At 35.3% G+C, this 24,288-nt stretch overlaps 1 protein-coding gene across 42 annotated transcripts in view; it reads right to left on the minus strand.

Moving 5' to 3' along the window:
• Window positions 1-24,288, minus strand: part of PTPRD (protein tyrosine phosphatase receptor type D) — a 1,051,440-nt gene that overhangs the window by 788,655 nt on the left and 238,497 nt on the right. For all 42 annotated transcript variants that reach the window (XM_032441550.1, XM_015848960.2, XM_015848962.2 and 39 more), the window contains exon 3: window positions 9,041-9,113. The gene's annotated coding sequence lies outside the window, so the exon portion shown is untranslated. The remainder of the gene's footprint in view (window positions 1-9,040; window positions 9,114-24,288) is intronic.

Raw genomic sequence — 24,288 nt, forward strand, 5'->3', positions numbered from 1 at the left:
CATCTGTTTGGGAAAATATGTGATGTGCATCATTATTTGAGTAGGGGTATCTCTGCCAGCGGGATGAAATCTGGCAAGTTTTCAACTTGGAACTAAACATAAAGGAGTTACTATCAGCCCTGTAAAGGAATTACCTTTAGAACCGTATGGCATCATTATGGAAAACAAAAAACAAAAACAACAACAACAACAACAACAAAAAGCCATAATGATAACAGCAAAAATCCCAAACTAACAAACCAAAGGAAAAGCAAAAGCAAAACCAGAATCAGACAATTTCTGGGAAGTCAGCATGCGGGTGAGTACCTCTAAAGTAAATAAGCATTAGAAAATAGACATCTGGGTTACAGATGTCTTGATTTTTGTGGGATGAAGGAGGCATATTCAGATGGTGCGCTTGGCTGGGGTGCTGAAAAGGACACAGATAATCACATAAGAAGGGACAGGACAGAAAGACAATATAGAGTTGCCCCTTATTTGAGGGAGCAAACGGAATGCACGGAGTTCTGCCTGGAGATTGATGATGAGCAATGTGAGATCTTATGGGTAAGGAATAAAGGGCAGATCACTACAGATAAGGGAACAGTAGTTGTCTACTCTATACTGTCTGATCAGGAAGGACATACAGACGAGATGTTCTACAGACAGCCAGAAAGAACTTAATGTTTGGATGCCCTAGTCCTCATGGAGATTTCACCTACCCCAGTATTTGCTGGAATGGCAGCAAAGTGTGGCATAAAAAATGCTCCATTTTAAAAAATCCTGTGGGAAAATGTCATGGAAGAAAGAGCCCTGGAAAGACTGAAAAATCACAGCCTCCATGCTCAACAAACTGCAAACTACTCCAAAAACAATTCATTTTTTTCAAATATTTTCCTGACAAAGTAATACTCCAATAGTATAGCTATTCTAACTTCAGTTAATGAAGATGACTGATCTCAATAGTTCAGGCAAGACACTCTAAAATATGATTGTTCAAGTACTTCCAAAGCAGTGTCAAAGTGTTTTCCTAGTAGGAAAAAAAATATAAATTAAGTCACAACAATGATCACTTGATATATCAACTGATTAAAGAGAAATCCACAGAAATGTTGTGAATGAAGGAACCAAGAAAAATAAATAATGACTTTTAAGATATCAAGAGAGAATATACTTGAGAGGAAGAGTTATAATTAATGTAATTGTTTTAATCTTCCAGTATTCTCCTATATTGAAAATATATATTACCAATGTTGAAAGATGCTGTTAATAAATATTCTAATAGTCTCAATTCAGCTAGAAAGTCTATTTTCAAATTCTATATCCTCAGGAAATGTCTTGTGGGAGTGTAACTATTTCCTTTGTGGTTGTTCCAGTGTTTTTATGACTTGAAACAATTTTGTAAAGTCACAACTCAGTTTCCAAAACATTTGAAGGATGCCTTCATTCATGAAAATGCCCATTATGAAGCTAAAAGATATTTTAAGAATTTCTCATATCTTTGTTTTCCTTTACAATCCCAGGGTCTGATCACCCTAACAGTTCTCTTTTTGTATTTGGGGCATAGATTTATCTATTAATGGTGAAATCTCTAAATTTGGAATTTGAAAGCACTCATCTAAATTTATGAAGTACAATATCTGTCCGAATTAGCCTCCCTAATACAACTGTTTCCTTTCTGAACAATTCAAAGCACCATTTTCCTTTCTTTTTCCTTCCACCAGAAATTGGCTGTAGCCCTGAAAATATACCAAACATATATGCAATTTGTACACTGTCTCCTAATATATACAGCTGGAACTTCTTTCTGGAGTGCTGGACTATTGCTGGATGTTGAGAAATCATGTATAAATTGACTAAGTCTTGAGATCTTAACCCAGCAAACATTTCAGATCCAGGAACTCAGTAGAGCAGCATCTGTGATCCATACCACTCTAAATATTTCTGTTTTCTATTATAAAGCTTTATTTCCATGGCCAGTAGTAAGGTGTGAAGTGTAATGAATTGTAACTGTTAGTTGGATTTCTTGCTTTCATAATTCTTTTCTGTATATATATATATATTCTTTTATTTAAATCCTATAGGAAATTTCAAACCAGAATAATCAATAATCATAAGATTACACTGCTAAAAAATTCTGAAACACTTCAGTTTACTTTGCTAAAAAGTGCTTTTAAGAAATTTCCGAAGTATCATAGATACAATTAATTACTTTTCTTCTTGTAGTAAATAACACCTTTACTTTTGCATTGGAAATTAGAGAAAATAATTTCTTAAGAACGTTAGCAGATGTCATCATTCATTTCTACTGAAATCTAAATGAGCATTTTTCTCCATTTATCTCTCTATCTGAGAGATACATTTAACCTCTATCTGAGTCAGTTTCAGGAAAAAGAAATGTTGCATATCTTCTTTATGTCATTATTGGTATTAATTAATCATATTAATCAATCAATCAATTATAATCTATCTATCTATCTAATCTATCTATAATCTATCTTCCAGAGGGGTCTATTTCTGATGAAAATAACAAAAACAAAAACAAACGAACAAAACAAAAAACTTGGATACATCAAACAAATTCACATGTATTAATATTGTCTATAGTTTACATAAGCTCTAAATATAGAATTTCATTTGAACCACATGCTTATTATAATATACATTACGTCAGGCAAAAATTACAAGTGTTCCAGTGACACAAAAATAATTGGAATGTGCAAGTACAGATTTTCAACTTTGTAAAACATTCAAACTTAATTTTGAATATTCTTACCTCACATAAATTAATGTGAGATAGAAACATACAGTTGGGTACTTACATTTCCAGAGGAGCTCTTGAACACTTAATCACTGATAAAGATTAACAAGGAGGAATAAACACCACATTCCAAATCAAGATCTCTCATTGCTATATTATTTAAGCACATGGTTACCTGAACGTGTTTGGAACTTGTACTCTCTTTAAGATATCTATTCAACAAACATATTTCTTAAAAAGAATAAATAAATAAATAGTGACTAATGTGGTTGGCAAAATTTTGTTCTACTAAAAAGAAGCTTTCTATAAAGGAAGCTATGTTTCTCCCATAGGATAAGTATAGTACAGTAGACCACAGGTCTCTTTCAAGAAAAAGACAGAACAACAACTTAATGAACATCTGTAGTGGACTGTGAATATGTTTGCCTAATGAGAGCTTAACTACTGTTCTGGAATAATTATATGTCATATATTTCCATATTAGTGTGGAAGCAGGGAAGGTGAAAACTGTCTTGGCAATACCTTGTGTTTACATAGCAAACTGTTTTATTTTCCTCACGGATATTCATAAGAACTGCAGAAGACCTGTAAGAAATAAACTGAAATAGTCTTTTAAATCTTCAAGGAATAAGAACTCTTGTTCATGTATTTTAGGAGACGTTACTGGTGTCTACTATGGAAATCAATAGAGTAAAGAAAAACTGCAGAGAATTTATCGTTACAACTGTTCAGGGTAGCTACCAGACTAATTTCTGGTATTCAGCAGTTTTCTTCCATATAATTTCTGAATGCAAATTGGTTTTCCCTCTTTCTTTTCTTTTCATAGTTTGTTATTGCTGTTGTTCTCATGAAAAGCTCCATTCTCTATTAAATAGATAGATATATTAAGAAGATATACTAAAGAGATACACTAAAATGGAATATTTTGCTTAAAAAACCCTGCTTCCACAGTTTTGGAATTCTGCAGTTGGTCACTTTAAGTTCCTACCTGTGGAGTGCTTTCTCTTAGCTATTTCAATCACTAAAAAAATGAAATCAAAGCCTATGACTGTTTCAGTTATGTAAACAGCTAATGTCACACCAATGGTGTTGTTGGCAAATGTTACCTTTAATGGACTTTGATCACAAAGAAATTCAAAGCTTTAAAATCTTAATTTAGTTATAAAAACTACAGCTTCATCTCATCTTACTCTTATAGTAAGTTTTTGTTCCCTTGCAATTATATTTTTTATTTATTTGTTATTGTGTATTAATTCATAAACATTTCATAAACAACCTAAAACATAGTGCAAAATTTACATAATGAAAAACCTGAAAATATTGGATGGTGGAAGAGAATCAGGAATGGTGGGGGAGGCTGAAATAAGTATCATAGCTTGCCTTGGAAATATTCATTTATGACAAAAACATCTAGACATAATTTATAGTTCTGCTCCAGTCTGAACAATTTTAGCAGAAGCATTATGCATGGGAGACACACAGCTTTACACTCTAGAATTCTCACAAACTACCAAGACATTTTCCATAATTTACTTTTACGAGCTTCAGTTTCAAATGAATTTTATGGACTTAATGACTTGGGAAATTATCATGGGAAAAAATAATTCAGTGCTGACCTTTCCTGAGCTGCATCTTATTTGATAGGTTTAGCTAGCAATGTCTTTAATTGAATTTGTCAGCAACAAAAATATGTGTGCTAACAGCTGCTGACTTACATTTTATAATTATTATTATTATCTCTGATATATTTTTAAGCAGATGAAGAAAGAGTGGAAATAGAATGAAGCACAAAGCACAAAGGGAATGTGTCAGTGGAAAATTAGTATTACTCATTGTTTTCTTGCATTCACCAAATTTGAAACAACTTTTTTGTTACTTAGTTGAAAAAATTGAAAAATATAATATATCACATAATTTGAATAAATAATCAATAAATGCAATGTTATTTCAGTAGTCTTCAAGATATTGCCAAACAAATCTGAAAATCTTGACTACTGATTAGCAATCCAACAAAGCTCCAGGCAAAGAAAAACTTATTTCTTAGATACACATATTACTATTATTATTGTTGCTTTTTGTTATTACTAGTTTTTATTACTTCTTGTGTAATGCATAGTAGGAGTAGTATATAAATTGGGAAAAAAAAAAAAAAAAAAAAAGCAAGTAGGGTTCTGAATTTACATAGATAAATGTATATTGATGTCAACAGTTTATGGGCTGGTTCAGCCCGATTCTGTGACCAATGGAGTGGAGGGATTTTGCAGAGTTCTTTCCTCTGGAAAAGAGAAACAGAGGACCCTCACGTAATTAAAAACAGCGGCAAGAAACAAACTAATTTTACTAAACATGATATTGGAATGCAGGATAACACACTATAATACAATATAATTAGAGCTGAAGCTAATAAATATAATGAGAAAGTATTTGAAAGCTGTAGACCTTACAGTAATACTGAAGAAATGCGTGCAGTCAGGACGGGCAGCAGTGAGGTGAGGCAAAGAAGAGCGCGAAGAAAAGCAAAGAGCCCCATGAGGTGACCTTGCCAGGAGTTATATCTATCTATCTCCTTTCTGACAACAGAGCCCCCTGGGGAATGTAATTCTCTTCAGGGCAGGTACCCTAAACTGGAGAATTAACTTTAAGTCCCAGTGCACTACATGATGTTATAATGTGGAATATCAGTTACCAAAAATCATAAAAACATGACAATTGAAAAATGAAATAGATTTTCAAATAATTGTAATTCTCTCCTACTAAATAGTAATGCCTTTGTACTGAATTTGTGAAAAGGGAATTTTTAATTTATTATTGATTTTATTTATTTGTATTTATTTCATTTTGTTTGTTTATTTTAAATTCCATTTTCTAGAATATTTTAACATCATTGAACCATGTCTTCCAGCCCTAACCACATAATTTTTGGAGAAGATACTAATAGCAGTTTATTTCAAAAAAAAATATATATATATATATATATATTTTCCCACTCTTTAATCTTTTTAATCTTTTTTGGATGTTATTTTGCCTAAATTCTCACTATAGAGCTAAGGAAGGCTGTTCATATGTTTCAATCATTGTTTAAACAGAAAAAAAAAAAAAAGCCTCCTTCAAGAAAATCTATCACTTCTCATTAACCCAAGGGGATTGTGGGCATATGAAATTATCTCTAGCGTGCATACCAAAATGAAGTAACTATAAGACCTTCTGGTTTTCAGATATATATATATATTTTTTTTATATTCACCAGTAGAGCTTTCTTCTTCTGAATGTATCATATAGTTAATTATAGCTCTGGCTATCATGATATTAAAGCACTACAGGGAACATCTAATGCTATGTTTGGTTAACATGGAAATCTTCAGAGGCATCAAAATAAAAGAAAGTAACCCATCAGACATCTTACTAGAAGATGACTTTATGGTTGTACTAGTCTATGTGAGAGGATTCTATCAAGCAAGAAACTTTAAAAGACAAAAGCTTTAGAGCAGAAATGTAAGGCCTCTCTATTTTTGAGGGAGGCTACAGCTCCTCCCAAGTGAGAATCATCTTAAAATTTATATATTACTTATTTGACTCTTGCATCTTTTATGAAAATATCAGAGAAAATTGTCTCCAGAATACAGCTCTTTGAAACCCCACAAGTGACTGGTCTGCAATTACAAGAGTCTACTTCCTTTCACATCTTGAAAACTGCAAAGTTTGACATCTCCCAGTTGACCGAGACCTCTCCAGATTACCAAGACCAGTGGAAAAACAAACAACAACAACAAAATACATAGTGAGAAATCTTATGATGACATCTGAACATCTGAAAATTCTTATAGCACTCTGGGATCAGCACTATTGGGCTTACATGCATCCAGCTGTAGCCACAATTCCAACACAGTTTTGAATTTGGCTTTATGTTCATTGTTCCCATAGTTGCAGTCTTTTGTCTCAGAACTCTGTGAGTTCCAGGAGCATCTTTTTTTTTTTTTTTTTTTTTTTTTTCCCAGACGGAATCTAAGAAGGCATTAAATATCTCTTTCTCAAATAGTCCCTAATTATAACGTGACTAAATTAATCATGTAACAGACAAGTGTTATCTCTGGTCCTTCCTTAGCTATTAACATACTTTAAAAAGCTTAATTCATTGTCTCAACAGCATTAGAAAGCTTCAACTTCTTTCATATAAAAGATTTTCAAACCATAAAACATCACAAAGAACAAATAGGGTAAAGCAGTAGAAATCTGATCCTGTTATTAGAAATGCAATTTTTAATCCAAGTAGAAATTTGAGACTATTGTCTTCTTTGCTGCCTAACTAGCAAGCCTCATGCAAGCATTTCTGATGAATAAGAAACTGTACAAAGTATTTGAATTCATAATTAAAAAGAATAATCAATGTATTTCCATAATGCAAGTTGTGTAACAGTCTCTTTAATAAAAATTATGTACTGTCTAGAAATTTCCATAGAATCATTGGATGGCTTGGGTTGGAAAGTAAGTATAATTTAGTTCCAACTGCACTGAAATGGTCACGGTTGCCACTGGGCTGCCCAGGGCTCCATCCAACTAGGCTTTGAATGCCTCAAGGGAAGGGACATTCACTGCTCTGGGCAATCTGTTCCAGGGCCTCATTGCCCTCTGAGTAAAAGATTTCCTTCAAACTTCTAATCTAAATCACTGTTTCTTCCATTTAAATGCATTCCCCCTCTTCCAGTCATGTAATCATGAGATCATGTAAAAAGTCATTTTCCCTCCATTTTTAAAGCTCCCTTCAAGTACCGGAAGGCTGCAATGTGATGAGTCCTCTTCTCCAGGCTGAAAAATTCCAGCTTCTTCTTTATAGAAGTGTCCTAGGACTTTGATCATCTTCATGTCCATCCTCTGGTCCAGACCCAACAGCTCAATTATTTCCTTTGGTGGGTATCCCAGGTCAACATGCAGTACACCAGATGAGGTCTCATGATAGCAGAGTAGAGGGGGAAATGGCCTCCCTTGCCCCTTTGTCCTCCCACATTTTGATGAAGCCCAGGATACAATTGTTCTGGGCTGCAAGCACACCCTACTGGATCATGTCCAGCTTTAACTACCAGAAACCCCAAGTCCTTCTCTACAAGGTTGCTCTCAGTGAGTTCCTCTCCTAGTCTGTACACATACCTGAGATTGCAACAACCAAAGTGCAACAGTCATTTCAAAGGGAACTACTTTTCACACTTATCCTGTTCCTTTTGGATGACATCATTCTATCAGATCGATTGCATAATAGAACTTAATATAATAAAGTAGTAAATAAGAATCCATGCTGTATGGTCTTGGCTTCACAATTAATGTACATGATAGAATTACCACTGCTACTTCCTTAGAAAAGGAAATAGCATACAACTTTAGTCTTCTCACTGATTAGTACCATTAAAAATATTTGGTTTTGTTTGTTTGTTTGTTTGTTTTCTTTTTTAAATTATGTAAATTCTGAAATTCTGGAACATGGTTGTTTTTCATATAACATGGATGTATGTTTGAAGTTTTCAGTCTCTTATTCTAGCTTTATTAGTGGATGGATTAGTGTACACAAACAGAAAAGAAAAAAAAGAGCAGCAACAGAAAACCAAACCAACATGGAACAGTATCTAGCTTAACAAAAGACATGGTTTCTCACAGGAATACAGTTAAATTGTTGGAGAGAAGAAAAAAACAAAAACAGAAACAATAGAAATCAACAGTCTTGAATTGTGGTTTGCAGTCATCTGACCAATCATTCAGAATTCTTCTGTCATTTAAGAATACATTACCTATTCTTTCCACTGAAAGCCTAAAAGGAAAAGAATTAAAAGAAATCTCTTACAGAAAACATGCACTTGTTCAAATTTCTAGTGTCATTCTATTGTGGAAGTGATGAGGTACAGTAGGGAAGGGGAAGTAGAGAAGCAGACTCTTGGATAAAAAAAAATGTAAGTAGTTGAAAAATAGGTCACTGAAATTTGAAAAAGTTTCAATATCAAACGCTGCTGAACTATGGAAGCTCTTCAAAACTAACTACAGTTACCACCCTTATTTTGAGACATACTGAAGCCTAGAATACTGTTCATATGAAATAATGTTAACTTGTAAATGAAGAATAAATCTGATGTTTCTACAATTTCAACCTCTTACATATCAGACCAATTGTACACCTTCAATCCTGTTTTCCAAGAGGGCCGAGAAGGTATTGCTAAAGTTTTGTCACACAGGCACTGTAACACTGAAGGATAGTAGTCTAGCAATTAAATCTGAAATTATACTTTAACTGATAAAAGTAATAGTTTTTAAACAACTTACCACCTCACCACAGTGTCCTTATACCACAGTCAGTGACTGGAGGATGAAAAGTGAAAGACTCTTCAAGTTTTCCCTGAAAAAAACAAATACATGTTTAATTTTCATACCCACATTAATACCAATAGATCTTGAAGAACTAAAGAAATGGGAATTGTTTCTAGAGTAATACTAATGTGAAAGAGAAAGACCATAAAGTAATTTATAGTATATTTAGTGGTATAAATATGATATTTTATGATTAAAATATTCATGCAACAACAATTGTGCATTTACCACTGTACCTCAAATAGGAACACTTTCTTGCTATGCCACTGTACTTTTTTAAAGTACTGTTTAGTATAAAAATCTAGCTTCATATCTATACATTTGCTTCTAGCACATTAAGTACAAAAATATTACCAGAAACTTCAGTTCTTGAGTGGGCAGAATGTTTATCTGGAAATTACTTTTTGTGAAACTGCAATTTATGAAATCAAAATTGTAGCGTTGCCAGTTCTACAAGTATTTCTTTTTGCCAAGCAAATGTCAATCTCTACTACATGGAATTCATTCTAACACACTTATTTTGACACTTTCTCACACAAAGTTGGGCTAATAAAAGATCAATAAACTATCTAAACCAAAACTGATGACATTTTGAAATACACACTGAATGCAAGAAATATATTTACAGCAGGTATTTGAATGACAAATTCAGTAGGAAGATGAGAGTAGAAAGTACCATTCCTTTCAGTTGCACATGTCTTCATACTTTACTTTTGAATGCTGGGGGTTTATTTTTCCCCAGGTTCCATTCCAGTTTGCTTTGAATTCACATTATTTGTAGCATGGAAGAAAAAGATAATAGTTTATTGACAACGGTGTTGCTACCAAGCAGAAGTTTTTCTTCTCTTTTTGTTCTTATTAGCACTCATAACTTCCTCCCTTTCTACTTTTATGGAACACATTGGCTTTTTGACCCTCCAGGAAAAACAAACAAATAAACAAAACTTTTAGTTACCAGATACTCTTAAGTTAGAATCAGAAAATCATACAATATTGCATGAAAGAGAAGAAAACTTTTGCTTAAGGCAATCTTGTGTGGAGCCAAGAGTTGGACTCCAAGATACTATGGGACCCTTCCAAGTCTTGGCTCCACACAAGATTGCCTAAAAATAAAACCATATATCTGAGAGCATTGTCCAGACACTTCTTGAACTCCAGAAGGCTTAGTCTCACCTTCTTGCCATTCCCTCATGTTCCTCTCACTGTCACCAGGGTAAAAACATTAATACCTGCTTCTCTGCTCCTGCCTGTGAGGAAGTTGTAGACCACCATGAAGTCTACCTTTAGTATCCTCTAGGATGAGTAAACCAAGCAAATTCAGCCATTCCTCATAAATATGCCTTTAAGACCTTTTACCACTTTTGTTGTCCTCCTTTGGACACTCTCAAATAGTCCCTCTTATACCACAGCACACAATATTTTTTCTGCAAATATACTTAATATGTGACTTTTCTGATCAACTAAAATCATCAGAGGAAACTTGCTTCGGAATAGAACCTTTGGAACACTGTTACTGACTGGCTGCAAGCCTGATATAACTCAATTTATTATCAACTTAGCAGATAAATTTGTTTGACATCGGTGTTTACCCTTTAAATTATATTTTTTATCTATCTGCATTCTGGAATTCTTGTCCATAAAGATACCGTGAGAAACAGCATCAACAGCTTGGCCGAAATCCAAAAAGATAAAATCATTTATATTCCCTTGGTCAACTGGATGGGTAATACTGTCATAAAAGGAAATTAAGTTAATTGGATATGACTTTCTCTTGTGATTCCAATGACTATGACCAGCCACTGCCTTTTCTTTCAAGTGCTTTTCAGTAACTCCCAGAATAATAATCTCCATAATAGCTTAGAAACTGAAATGACAGTGATAAGCCAGTAATTACCACTCTCTTCCTTCTTCCCATCCTTGAAAACTGGGACAACATTTATTAGTTTCCAGCCAACTGAGATTCGTCCATATTCCCTAGACCACTGAATAAAAACGAGAGAGGTCTCATGGTGACACCATCCAGGATTTTGAGCACTCTAGAATGAATACCATCTGGCTCCATGATCTTACATGCTCCCAGCTGAAGTAGTAATTCTGCACAAGTTCTGCATTATTTTATCACATGAGAATAATCTAGACAAGCTTTGGTCGTAAGTAAGAGTAGTGGAAATTGTCAAAATGAAATCAGTGAGGATTTGACACTGTCTCCCAAGAAATCCTCATAGATAAACTGTTGCAGTACAGACTGGTTGGAACAGACAATGCAGTGGATTGAAAACTGGCTGAAAAATCCATCCAGAAAGTGGCATTAATTGTCATGGAATACAGCTGGAGGCCACTAACTGGTGTTCTTTACTGTCTTCAATAATGCTCTAGACATTGGAGTAGAGTGTACCCTTGGAAAATTTGTTGATGACAGAAAACAGGGGGGAAAGCTTAATGCACAATCTTTCTGCTCATTAAGCTCAACAAAGGGAAGTGCAAAATCCTGCCCCTGGGGAGGAATATCCCTGTGCAGAAATTCATTCTGATCTTCAACCTGCACGAAAGTAGCTTTGCAGAAAAGATCCAAGCTATACATGAGACAGCTGAATATGAGATAGCGATGAGTCCTTGCTGCAAAGAAGACCAGTAGATTTCTGGGCTGAATTAGGGAAAGTAACATGAACACGTCAAGCCAAGTGATCCTTCTCCTCTTCCCAGTGCTGTTAAGGCCCCACATGTGATATTGTATACTTTTTTCTTCCTTCCTTTACAGTACAAGAGAAACACGGCCATACTCAAGGGAGTCCAACATAGGGCCATGGAGATGATAAAGAGGCTGGCTCTCAGAGAGAAACTTTGGGAGAACTAGGACTGTCCAGCCTAGGGAATTGAGGGCTAGGGATGGATTTTATCAAAGCAGATGAATAAGAATATAAAGGAAGGGTGAAAAAAAAATAAAATAAAAAAAGGTCAGAGCTCTTTCATTTGTGTAGAGTAACAGGACGAGTTAATGAGAAAAAACTGTGACACAAGAAGGCATGTCTCTCTGAACACAGGGCATTATTTTTTTTACTTTTGGGGTAACTGACCACTGGTACAGAGAATGTGTGGATTCTCTGATAATACTGAAATGCCATCAGGACACAAAGGTGGTTTATCATTTGTCACCTTGTTAGAGCAAGGGAATTGTACAATATTCAACTCATTCTGTAATTCTGTTTAGCACAGACAATATTCATAACATTCAATGTGACAATTCATGACATTAAGAATTTAGTCTTTTTGTCACCCACCTAGCCACACTGTGATTTAAAATCACCTTTCTACCTCATCTCACTAGTGACATATAGCCACAATACTCCTAGTCATTCTGGAAAAACGTGCTGGCAAAGAAATAGCAATAGATAGCAAATACTAAGAAAGACACAGACAGGGCCACCAACTTCCAGATCTGGTACTAGACCAGATTGCCCAGGGCCCTATCCAAACTTGTCTTGAACTCCTCCATGGTCAGAGCATCCACAACCTCTCTGGGCAGCCTGTTTCAGCACTTCACCACTCTCTCTACTAAGAACTTCCCCCTGACAACCAGTTTAAGCCTTCCCTCCGTGAGCCTGAAACTATTCACCCTTGTCCTGTCACTGTCTACCTGAGTAAAAAAAAAGCAAATTGCCTTCCTGTTTATAAACTCTTTTTAAATACTGGAAGGCTACAATGAGGTCTCTCCACATCCTTCTCTTCTCCAGGCTGAACAAGTCCAACTTCTTCCACTGGTCTTTATAGGAGAGGTGCTTCAGCCCTCTGATCATGGCCCTCCTCTGGAAACTCTTCAACAGCTCCACAGCTTTCCTGTATTGGGGAATCCAGACTGGAACACAGTACTCCAGATGGGGCCTCATGAGGGCAGAAATGAGAGAGACAATCACCTCCCTGTCCCTGATGGCCACCCCTCTTCCAGTTGAGCCTAGGGTACCATTGGCCTTCTGAGCTTCAAGAGCACACTGCTGGTTCATATTTAATCCACCAGGACCCTCAGGTCCTTCTCAGCAGGACTACTCTCAAGGAGTTATTCTCCCATTCTGTATATGTATCTGGAATTTGTCTGAGTGCAAAATGTACTTCACTATGTTGAACCTCATTATGATTATATGGACCTGACTTTCAAGTTTGTTGAAGTTCCTTTGGATGGCATCCCTTCCTTCTAATGTTTCAACTGCACCACTCAGCTTGGTGTCATTGACAAACTTCCTGAGGGTGCACTCAAGCCCATTAACGATGTAATTGATGAAGATGTTGAAGAGCACCAATTCCAAGACAGACCCCTGGGTAACACTGCTTGTCATTAGCCTCCACCTGGACACATAGTGCCATTAGAAATACTCTGCTTACAGCCTCCCAACCAATTCCTCAGCTACCAAGAAATTCACCCCTCAAATCCATATGTGTCTAATTTAGAGACAAGGATGTAGTGGGGGACTGTGTCAAAGACCATACATGAGTCGAGGTAGATAACACTGGTTGCCTTCCCTTTGTCCACCAGTGTTGTCACTCCATCACTGAAGGTCAATAGATTAGTTAGTCACAATCTTTCCTTGGTAAAGCCATGCTGGCTCTCTTGGGGGCAAAACGTATCACTATAGACTAAAAAATCCTCAATTACACCCTAACTAACCAGTGCTTACTGAAACAAACAAACAAACAAACAAACACAATTTAAAAATTTCAGGATTTCTTTCCCAGCGGGGAAATAAATTGTGAGGTATTTTGGTAAGATTAAATCTGCTTTCACAGAGGAATCACACACTACAAAACAGAAAGTAAAGAAGATTGAGCAGAAATTCTACATTTTGTCACAAGAACACTGTAATGGAATATGGACTGGCAAGCCTCTGGCAATTTCAAGCTCTCTGTGAAGTGAGCATAATAAAACAGGAAAGAATTCACTTTTATAGTTTAGAGTTGAAGTAAAAACTGCAAGGACAGAATATAGGACTGCCTGCAATAGTTACCTTTCCAACCACTAGTCAAAATCAAAATTTCCTAGTGAGCTAGAATCTTAGTCTCTTGGATTCTCAACATTATCAACATAAATCTAAATTGATGTATCAAAATGGTGATGAAAATTCACTAAGATTTAGCAAAGAAACAGAAATTTGAAGTCTTCTTTAAGAAAACTGCTTATATTTCTATGCTTTGCAAATTCTCTATCCTTAATATTGTAGTTATTTTTATACTGTTTACAGTGTGAATTTTGATCCTAATAGTCTTTTCATTTAGAGTTTCTTCCCTGTTCCATGTCTGGGAGCAAATAGAAGAGAAAGTCAACCAGAACTGACAATTTTTATCCTACTTCACTTCTCACTCACTTTATCTGAACATGCTGACAAAAATGCAAGATTGTCTGAAAACATACAACAAAATATTATTTTTTGTAACAAGATCCAGGACTTATTAATGTTGACAGTATGAACATATCAGTGGTGAACAGCCTCCCTTTTTCTCTTCTTCCACACTGACATGAGATCCCCCGTCCTTGGATTCTTAAGTTTAAATTCTTAAAATTCTTAAGTTTAAACACCCTCAGCATGTTTGCAGATGACACCAAGTTGTGGGGAGTGGTTAACACACCTGAGGGACAGGATGCCATCCAGAGGAGGCTAGAGAGGCTTGAGCAGTGAGGTCAGATGAACCTCATGAGGTTCATCAAGTCCAAGTGCAAGGTCTTGCAACTGAGTAGAGGCAACATCCACTATTAATACAAGCTGGGAGATGAAAGGATTGACCATAAACATGTTGAAAAGGATCTGGGGGACACTGGTTGATGGCAAGGTGAATGTGCATCAGTAATGTGTCCTTACAGCCTAGGAAGCCAGCAGTATCCTGGGATGTATGAAAAGAAGAGTGGCAAGCATGTCAAGGGAGGAGATTCCACCCCTCTAGTGAAGCCTCATCTGGAATCTCCTCATCCAGATGTGGAGTCCTCAGAAAATGAGAGACAGACTTGTAATGCATCCAGAGGAAGGCCACAAAAATGATCCAAAAGATGGAATACCTATCCCCTGAGGACAGGTTGATATATCTGGTGCTGTTTGTCCTGGAGAAGAGAAGGCTCTGAGATGACCTGAGAGCAACCTTTCAATATACAAAGAGTGACAGGAAAGAAGGGACAGACTTGCAGATCAGTTGTGATACAACATGGGGAAATAGTCTCAAGCTTAAAAAAGAGAAATTTATGTGAGATACATGGAAAAAGTCATTTACATTGAGTGTTCTGAGGCTCTAGAACATGCTATCCAGAGCTGTGGTGGATGATCTATCTCTGAAGATTTCAGATAGAGGATGAATCAGGCCCTGGGCAGCCTGATCTAGCTGTGGATGTCCCTTTTCATTGCATTACATTTCATTCATTGGACTAGATGACCTTTAAATGTCTCTTCCAGCTCTAAGGATTCTATGATTCTTAATACAAGTTCTTGGTCGTAAATTTATTTTTACATTGCTTTTATCTTACATAAATATATCAGATCCTTCCTTGTCCTCTAACTAAGTTACATATCTTGAATATCTTGTTGTTTCTTTATCAAAATTGAATTTTCCAAAACATCAGTCAAATGAAAAAATTTACTGATCAACTAATTTTTTCTTTTACCTTTTAAAAGTTTTTTTTTCTTTCTTTTTTTTTTTTTTCCCCCTTACATAATATTTGAATTTAAAATTTAAAATTTCTATTTTGCTTTCAGTATGATAAGGTAAGAAAATTAGCATTTCCAATATGATTGTTTTTTTTTCAACATATTTTCTTGAATCACTGTCTAATAGCAATGCTCAGGTTCCTGTTTTAAAAAATTTGAAGTCAGAAATGACACTGTTAGTTTCCAGTTACTAATAAGCAATTAAATACTTCCAATAGAAATGAATTGTATTTTTTGTGGTGTGGTTGTATTTTGGATTTTAAATTATCACATTAATTCAAATACTGTATATTCCAAAATTGATTTCAGTCTTAGTCAATGTTTCTAATTATGTTCCACAATATATAGCAGCATCTAATTATGTTCCACAATACAGCAGCATCAAGTGTCTTATGGAACCAGAAAGGGTCCTTTTTGATCTTAGCTGCCCAGAGTACATTGCATTGCAATCCAGAACAAAAACTGAACAGTAACTAAGACAGAACTCAACCCCACAAGCCCTACTACAAATATTGCATTATTTAAAGTTTTCATCTCCTGCTTTCTAGATACAACATTTTAAGGAACAGCCAAAATCCCCTAGAGCTTTTATTATTATTAGAGACACAGTGAGTAAGCTGGAAAGATCTGAAATTCAGCTTTGAAAGAGCTCAGAGGCTATTGATTCTCTGTGTTGCTGTCTTTCACTTATTAAGGAAGAGACCTCTGCTCTGAACTGATGTCACTCCAGATTTTTTTTCCTTGTTGAAAGTAAATAACTGTAAAGAGTAAGCTAATCATATTATTGTATGTAAACTATTTAGTTAAGATGAACTTGCAATGTTTTTATATGTGTTAGAGACATAGTCAAACATTCTGAACTCAGGTGTGTTTCATTACCAGATATATTTTCCACAGTCATCTCTGAAACATAATATAAAAAATAACAGAAACATGCAAACAATGAAAGATATATATCATTATGGTCAGAGGTGGAAACAAATCATTCAGTTTTCTACCCTGGATAAAATTTCTTCATATTTTTGAATTGCTGTGTACATTTCAGAGGATGAGCCTATACACTGCTTAGTATTTTCTACATGTATATACAAAAATAAAGAAATTTGTTTATTTAGGTTGGTTAATCAATCATCATATCACAGAGACCTAGATAATGTGCAAGAGTTACTCTGAAACTAATGCATCCCATTTTATTACACTGGCCCATGACACTTCCTGCATCAAAATTTAAATTGTATTACATTGAATATAACAACAAAATAAATCTTTTTTATCCTTATCACACAGTATTACAAACTCTTGAGAGAAAAGAGAGAAAAGACATGGACAATGGCTGCATGTGGAATTTGGTGACAGACTATGCATTATTCTGTTCTTCTAGAATATGTGTGACCACAGACATAATTTTTCTTGGGTTCTTCACTAACGAAAGAAAATGACAGTCTTCTGCTAAGCCATAGGAATGCCACATAAATAAATTAATTGAGGAAAACTTTGGAAGTGTGTGAATCTGTATGTATGTTACTCATTTCAGTTTGATTTCATTGAAGTTAATTTTCTTAAATTTGTCCCTTTGTTTCATTTAGCAACAATAAAATTGACATCTGTGGTATAACTTCATGCTTAAGGTATGCAAAGCTAATGGTTACTAGAGGAAATAGACTATGTTCACCTTCAATATGCTCTACCGTTTTTATTGTCATTCCTTTGTCATGCATTGAATAAATCTAGCTCAGCAAAGGCTCTAATTTTCTGCAGGTTTACCACTCTGATAAATGTTTGGTGTCCTTTTCACTAGCACAGGGAAAGGGACAGAACACTGTCATCCGAGGCATTTATTTATTTATTTATTTATTTATTTATTTATTGTAACCTAATACACTGGTTTTGGCTGGGCTAGAATTAACTTTCTTCATACCAGTAGTATGGCACTGTGTTCCAGATTTAGGATAAAAACAATGTTGATAACATTATTTTTGCAGTTATTGACTAGTGATCAATGCTGAGTCAAGGACATTTGGCTTCTCACATTGCTCTTCCAGCAAGTAAGCTGGGGATGCACAAGAAGATGGAAAGGAAAAGCTCCAGAACAACTGAGACAAATATGGTAAAGGGTTTTTCCACACCACGTCGCATCATGCTGAACAATAACGCTGGGGGAAGGCTGGCCAAGGGGGCTGCTCTTTGTTGCTTGAGACCATCTTAGCATCAGTTGGTGGATGGTGAGAAGTTGCATTGCGCATCATGCTGTCAGGATAAATTAGGTTCCTTCATTCATTCATTCATTCATTCATTCATTCATTCATTCATTCATTCATTCATTCATTTATTTTTCCCAATGAATATTATTGAACAGTGTGATTGTGCATATGACAGTGCCATAGGGCAGAAAGTCCTACAACAACTTACACTTCATGAACAAGAAACCACTTAGGTGATGTTGGAAATAAAATTTAACAAACAAACAAAAAGGGCACATTTGCACCAAAATAAATAAATAAATAAATAATAAAATGAAGAAAGAAGAAAAAAAAGAATCTAGTAATTCTGAAATCCTTACAGGTCTCTATGTATGTGCCAAGACAGTAAAAATCAATGTCATGCTGAGATATCCAGGATAGATTTGAATAACATAATTTAGTCAGTGAATGCTGTATAAGAGCTTCAGCATAATACAAACATAACCTACATCCAGAACAAGAAAAAACCAAAAAGTAGAAATAAATAAATAATAAAAAGCTAGAAGATAAGAAAGCTAGTACAATACTTCTGTGTATATCTAGAATTATACATATACATCATACATTCATGATGATACTGCTTTACTGCTTTCAGGAGAATTGAAAAATGTGATCTTTATTTGTATATATATTTTTCTTTAATGAAGATATCTATCTTTAATGAAGACATATATCTATCACAATATTCTTTATGTATCCATTTGTGTTTATTTGTGAAAGAATATGAGATTTTACCTCTGTAGAGTGAGCTCCAAGCAGAGGAAAAAATAAACATCCCAAAAAATAAAATTACAAATATTTGTATAAAAATGTGGAACTTTAACATGAAATAAATATGTGGACATATTCATCTCATTCTGTATGCTTACAGAATTAAAGTTCTGAAAAAAATCTATATAATCCAGGGAAAAAAGAAATTTGGTCCAAACCGACAAGTCCAATATTTCTCATTCCTAGAGACTGTCACAAAGGAGATTGCAATTTAGATGTGCAAGAAGTACACTAAAGCATTTTTTTTTCTCTATAAAATATATTTTACAGAATATTTTGCCTTTTAAGTATGGGGTTTTTTTTTTCTGACAATTTTCCTGATTCAATCCATCTGCTATTCCAGATCACTTTTGTCTCAATCTAAAAACCAGCCAGAATATCATTAAAATAAGAGCTGTAGTTGTATTTTAAGATGTAGGGATGACCTATTCAGAACTTTAACTTACTTGATCTCATTTTCACTAACAGATCTCAATACAGTTATCTCTCTAAGGGTATGCCACAGGCAGCCAGCTTTCTAGGAATTACTTTAAAGTCAAGTAAATCAGCACTTCTTCCCCTGCAAATCCATTCTCAGTAGTGCTGCTATTTAGAGAAACCGCAATGAAGAATAATATCAAGGAACATGGCATTGCCCCAGTGGGAATGTAGTAGCACAGGAAGCAAAACAGAAGGGTTTCAGGCTGCTGTTAGGTAGAAATTTAAGTTCTAGTAAACAAGCCCCTGTTGACAGATAAAGTGAAAACATTTAACCCTTTTTCACCTACTAGAATGACATCAAAGCTGTTTTACCTTGCATTTGAGAAAGTCTGCTGATTTCTTTTCCTATGCTGTGCCAAACTCAAGCTGTAAAAATAACCACAGAACTAAATATGAAATTGTAATTCTCTATGAAACAGAAGTTCCTGACAGACATATCTAGTTAAAAACCTATCTTCCGGAATAGTGTTTTGATAGAGAACTGAAACACCTGGGAATGGAAGAGCCCATCTCTGATAGACTGTAAGGAGACATACCTAAGTAAGTGGAAATCAGGAACTGGGATCTTTACATAATGTTAAAGTCTGAGACAGCCTTTAAAACCCTAATAGGCACAGTCCTCTGTCCCTCCACTACCCTAGGCACGTGTGAGCCTGGCTAGGGCTTCTCCCACATCCTGTTGCTGCTACAGGACAAACCCTATACTCAGCTGGCCCTGCCAGGAGCTGTGCCCCAAAGGGAAAGACGTATCCTGTCTGGAACATCTACGAAATCCACCTCTTTCCCAGAAGTGTTCCCCTACCAAAGCAATTTCTTGAGCCCCAAGCTATGGGCAGAGTACAAGTCCTTCAGCCTGACCATGGAGATGGGACCTCTGGCTGTGTCAGAGGCTGCGCTTACAGCTACCCTGGCCCCACTGATATGCAGTTCCCCAGCAAGAAATTATGGGATGAAGGTCCTCCCCATTACAGCCACCAAGCCAGATTCAAATGGGCTGGCCCAAGGCTGTCTCAGTGTCTCCATCAGTGACTCCCCTAAAAACAAGGTGTATGTGTGGGAAAAGAAATGTTGGCTTTGCATAACAATAAAATGTTATGACTGTAAAGGTCCAAAGAGGCACCATGGAGTTCTGATAGAAGATAAATTTCAGCTTGCAAAAATGAAGTCCTGACTTTTTGAGTAACATAGGGGATGTGCTGATACAAAGTGGTTTGAATGTTAGCCAGAGGGGAGAGTTAACTATGAGAAGTTATTGCAGCATACCATAACGGGTAAGAACTAAATGCAAATGGGAAAAGAGAGGGGTTAACCAAGCAGTAAAAGACAGCAGGATATTTGCTGAGGGAATTCAAAGCATTGGATCTTGCTGTGAACCTTGGACCAATGGGGAGCAGGGAAGGCATTCTGTGTGGGGTAGTAGGAAATACAAAGCATTGTTTCTCTACTCCTGACACTTTTTTTTTTTTTTATTTTTTTCTTTTTTTTCCTTAAGGTGGCCCACTAATGCAAAATCATGGAATAAGATGCGATTCATAACAAATTCTGCCTGAGCCTAGACTATTGAAAATGAACATTCGTCTCATGGGGGAGGACATGAGCTGTGCACATAGCTGTACCTACAATGGAAGTCACCAATCTTATCTTTCCCCTGACTCTTGCCATACAGTGATCTCTGATTCATGCCTCCAACATTCCTCCCCCAGGGAACTCATCAAGCCACCTGCTTTGCCTTAGCTCCATCTCTGTACCCTAGTTCTTTAACTTTGATGTACGTCTTGCCCTCAACTTGGGAAACACATGGTGTCTCAGGGTCCTACCTCCATGCCTTTGTCTTCCCCCATACAGCTCACTGACCAGACTCCACCTGGATTAGCACCACCATGACTCCTAGCATTTATACTCCATCTGGTGAGAGCACTACCCTTCCCTGTGTTGGGTTGCCACCAACTCCTGGTTTGTAGAGAAAATAGCCCAGTTCTCATTGCCCTCTTCCTCTTGTTATTGTGAAAGCCCTACATGAGGAACTAGAAAAGGTGGATTTTAATCCTTCTTGGACTGTAACTGTAACTAATAGTTGTGTTCTATCAGTAGATCAGACTGCACCTCAGTAAATATCATTAGGATTGTGTTTGAATGTTCAGAAGAGAAAAGGAAGACTTTCCTTCTCTGATGGTACATGCTTGCATCAAATATATTAAAAGCAAATTTAATTCAATTTGTAAATTCTTTGTTGAGTTTGAACTGGTATTTTCTCCATGCCAAAAAGTGAATTTGGATCTTTTTGATGAAAGTGAAACATGCTGAGCTTTCCTTTGGTCATGTCTCTGCCAACATCCTGACTTGAATAACAAAGGATTACTTTAATTGTGTTTTTTGTTTTTTTGCTTTTCCTTCTTCCAGGTTTCGAATTTGGAAAATATCATGTAATGCTGGAATAGCATAATGCTAGAAAAATATCAAATAATGCTGGGGGAAAATAAAATCTTGTTTTATTATAATCAACTTGTCTTTTTTATTGTTCTATTAGCATAGAACAGTGCCACAATAGAATTAATTTCTATGTTAATTTTATAGTTTAAAAGGTCTCTAGATTAACAAAATTTCTAGTCACTAAAATTTCTAAGATGGAAAAATAATTAAAAGTAATATTTTAAAAGCCTATCAAACTTCTTAGTATAATTGAGAGTTTGGTAAATTAAATACATGTTACTACTCTTTTTTTTTTTTTTTTTCCCAATTTAAAAATAATTTGTTCCTGAGTTTTTTAGGACTCAAAATAAGTTAAAATTCTCCTAACTCTCTATCTCATCAAAAGGTTTAACTACAATATTCCTTATATATAAAATGATGAGGAAATTGGTGGAACAGGTAGCATTAACTGCTTGTTTATGTATGTATTTTCAAACAGACTTCCTATCTAAAATGATAATCTAATTGTAGTCAGCTACATCTAGATTTTAAAAAGATTTATTCATGTATTAATGTATAGTTAAAGAAGTTCTATTGCAAAGGGATTATTTCCATTACGAAACTAAGCCTGCACATACCTGAATAAGCTGTAGGATAGAGCCATGGTCAGTTGCTACCTCAGAAGTTCAACTGATTTCTCAGTGGGGTTAGAAAAGAAACCACTATTGTCTTCTTAAAAAGTAAAATAAAAGTAAAATAAAATAAAATAAAGTAAAATCAAATAAAATAAAACAAAGTAATATATAAATTATATAATATATAGCATTCTCTGAATTTCATTGATTTATTTCTCAATATTTAAGGTGGCCTAATCAATTAAACTTTTAAGATGACTGTATCCTGTCTAATGCTGCTCATATTACAAATATGAAAAGTAAGCATGATGACAAGTTAACTGCAGGACAATCCTTCTGCTGAAGCAGCTGAAAACTTAAACCAAGCAGTGGAACTCTAACAACTAGATGCAGATTTTAGTGCTATTTCCATCCACATTCTTTCATCTGAATTATTAACACAGATGTACGATTATGGTGTATGAAAATACAAGGCTCGTCTTGGCTTGTTTCAAATGATGTTGTTATTTAATCTGCTTTCTTATTCTTTAAAGTTAAAAATGAAGAGAGTAATCTAAGTTAAGGAATACAGCCAGCACCTGTAGAAAAACAAATGATCAAACAAAAATTAAACCAGATCAACGAACAACGGCAAACAACAACAACCAAATCAAAAGAACAACCAAAATAAAACACACGCACACACACAAATACCCTCAAGTTTCTGCTTAGATTGGCTACGCACTTTTCAGCCACAGCTTGGAAAGTGGACAACTACTGCCATCTGCTGGATGGATCCCGTTTCTGATTAAACTGTAAATGTGTTTCACAAGTAGACAAAGTGAAAGATTAAGATTGTTCCTTAATTTAGGTGCATAATGTCTCTTTAAGCATCTGAATGCTTGTTGCTCTCTGTTGCTCTAGTGGACTGAAAAGTAAAAAAATCTAAAAACAAAATGTAAGACTAAATCTTCCGGTGAAATGTCTGACTGGGGTGCGCATAGCTGAACCAAAGACTGCCAATACCGGATTGGGGAAAAGAAACAAACAAACAAACAAACAAAACAAACAAACAAAAAACCCAAAACAACAACAAAAAAAACTGTTAATATGATAGCATTAATTTCAAGAGTAGTTTCTCTCATGAATACAGGTAAGAACATTATTTCAGAAAATAAATAAATAAATAAATAAATAAATAAATAAATGAAATGAGATCGTACAAAAAAGGAACAGTAAATAACCATAACTATGATAAACAGTGTGGATAAGTAATGGGTAGCTCATAGAAAATATTCAGGCTTCTTTAAGAGCAGTTTGAGAAATATATATATATATATATATATATATATATATATATATATATATATATATATATAACATTAATTTGTCATCATCCTTCTAGGTGATCTCTAGGTCACAAGGTACCCTTTGGTAATTTAGTTCAGTGAAGTCATGTTGACTACGAATGGTAGCATAGCATACTACTGTTTTCAAGAGATTTTCTGTCTTCATTCTCAGTTCTGTTTCAGCAACGTATAGTCCCAAATCTGGACAACAGTGTACTCTTACCCAACTAATGGGAAGCTAATGGGAACTGACTTTAAGAGTCAATCATATAATTTTGTTGGAAATTTCAGGACAAGTCAATATTTTCTTGAACTATTCAGATTTTACTGTGATCAGTACTCCTTGTACATTTTCAACTGTAAATCAGAATATATACAGGCATATATTTTCGACCAATGACAACAAATTTTCCATCAGTCCTTTATTTGCCATTTTGAGGCCAGCAGAATTGCAGAGTTGTTTTCATTATGTCAACATATTTCATTTGCTTAGGAATTAATGATGTGAGGAAGAACCTGCATTGAAATCTGTAGTGGAAGTGAGATCATCTAAGATGTGAAAAACAAGCCAATTGAACCTCTTTGAAATGTGGAGACAGCATGTGAGTGTTTACTGTTCAGATAAAGAAAAATATGCAGTTAAAGAGAGGGGATTATGACCAC

The sequence above is a fragment of the Coturnix japonica genome, chromosome Z (genome assembly GCF_001577835.2).
Source record: "Coturnix japonica isolate 7356 chromosome Z, Coturnix japonica 2.1, whole genome shotgun sequence".
Lineage (NCBI taxonomy): Eukaryota > Metazoa > Chordata > Aves > Galliformes > Phasianidae > Coturnix > Coturnix japonica.